This window comes from Cavia porcellus, unplaced genomic scaffold (assembly GCF_034190915.1).
Source record: "Cavia porcellus strain 051 isolate PalLab524CR breed Dunkin Hartley unplaced genomic scaffold, mCavPor4.1 scaffold_37, whole genome shotgun sequence".
Taxonomy (NCBI): Eukaryota; Metazoa; Chordata; class Mammalia; order Rodentia; family Caviidae; genus Cavia; species Cavia porcellus.
In genome coordinates, this window is record NW_026947520.1 from 6,839,803 (window position 1) to 6,841,785 (window position 1,983).

Genomic DNA, 1,983 nt, shown 5'->3' on the forward strand with positions numbered 1-1,983 from the left:
CCCTACTGAAAAACTTTTTAACAGCAAGAGAAATCACTAACAGACTAAAGAGACAACCCACAACGTGGGAGAAAATGTTTGCCAACTGTTCCTCAGACAAAGTGTTACTATAATAGAGTATGGAAAACTAAAAAATTTTAGTCTTCCCAGATTTAAAGACCCAATCCAAAAATGTGCATCTGAGGTGAAATACACAGTTCTCAGATGAAGAAATAGAAACAGCAATTAAATATGTGACAAATTGTTCTGCATAAATTATCATTTTACAATTGCAAATTAAATAACACTGATATGTCACCTTGCCCCAGAAAACATGCCTACTGTCAAGAAATCAAACAATAACGAATGCTGGAGGGGTTGTGGGGGGGAAAGGAACCCTTCTCCACTGTTGGTGGTAAAGCAACCACTGTGGAAATCAGTGTGGAGATTTCACATAAACTAGGTCTACAGGCCCAGTCAACGCAGCTATTCTCCTTCTGGGTATCTACCCAAAAGAATAAAAATCATCATACCACAGTGATATATGTGCACCCATGTTTATAGCAGCACAGTTTGTGGTAGCAAGATCTTGGATGGAATGCAGGACCTCTAGTTTGCCAGGCAGGCGCTTAAGCTAAATCCCTGGACCACTGTTGGGAGCCGGAGCCAGGGGTCCTGCAGTAACCTCAGCCTTCTAGACAAAGCATCGCGCTGACATTAACCTGGGAATAGCTTCATAACATAAAAAATAGAAGTTTCTCATGGGCCCAAGAACATGTTTACCTCCTGGGCTGCACAACATAGAAGTTTCTCATGGGCCCAGGAGCATATTTACCTTTGCTGTGTGCACAAGAAAGTGTCCTGAAGTGACTTGTACTGCTCTTTGTTTTGAAACATTATAAAAATTCTGGAGTCCTTCAATAAATTGCCTTTTGCCTCCTGAGCATCTGGTCTCCCTGTGTCTTCAGTCTCTTGCCTGACTCCTTCCCCACAGCTGGCTGTGGCACCTGGCACCTGGCGCCCAAAATTGGGGCTTGGAATATAAGCATTCAGAGCATTTTTCCAGTGGAAGGAGAATCGGGAGTTGCCAGAAGACAGCTGCTACAGATGACCCGGGTAAGTGAAAAGTGAAAGTAGCAGGGAGTGGTATATAAGCAGGGATTGAGAATGGGTAACTCCCCGTCATCAGAATGGGAACTTTTTGAACAAGTTATTTCCTCTTTGTTAAAGAGTACCGGCATTCCTGTAGCTAAGCTTCAAATTCATGGGTTTGTTGATTTTGTGCATCAGGTTTGCCCCTGGTTTCCCGAACAGGGAACGGTTAATGTTGAGACTTGGAAAACAGTAGGAGAAAAGATTAAAGATTATTATTGTGCTTGGGGTCCTAAGAAGGTTCCTGTGGATGTGTTTCCAATTTGGACTCTAAATAAGGACTGTTTAAAAGGGGACTCTGAGTCTAGTAAATGGGAAAAAAAAACTCGAGAAAGTTTTATAAAAAAAAAAACAAATCTTCAGAGAATGTGGCATCCTCCTTATGCCCCCCTCCCCGCCCTCTGCTCTGCCACCACTCTCTGAGCCACCCTGTTACAAGCAGCCCGGCTAGCTCAGTTGGTAGAGCATGAGACTCTTAATCTCAGGGTCGTGGGTTCGAGCCCCACCTTGTGTCAAAAGTTTGTACATGCAGCCATTGCCAATACCAGATCTAAATTTGCCTCTGCCAACCTTATTCATTATATGGATGATATTTTAATAGCCCATCAAGATTCTGAGATGCTTTTGCAAGCATATGCCTCTCTTCATCAGGATTTAACAAATAATGGGCTGCTCATCGCACCTGAGAAGGTCCAAACTTCACCTCCTTTTTCTTATCTAGGTTTTCACTTATATCCACGGCATTTTTCTCCTCAACGATTGTCTCTTAATACTTCTCACTTGCATACGTTACATGATTTTCAAAAACTCAGGCGAAATTAATTGGATCCGGCCATCTCTAAAGTTAACTAC

General features: G+C 42.6%; 1 non-coding gene across 1 annotated transcript; it reads left to right on the forward strand.

The window, feature by feature from the left end:
• Positions 1-1,572: 1,572 nt before the first annotated feature.
• Positions 1,573-1,646, forward strand: Trnak-cuu (transfer RNA lysine (anticodon CUU)). The gene has a single exon. It is a non-coding gene; the product is annotated as a tRNA-Lys (tRNA).
• Positions 1,647-1,983: the final 337 nt, after the last annotated feature.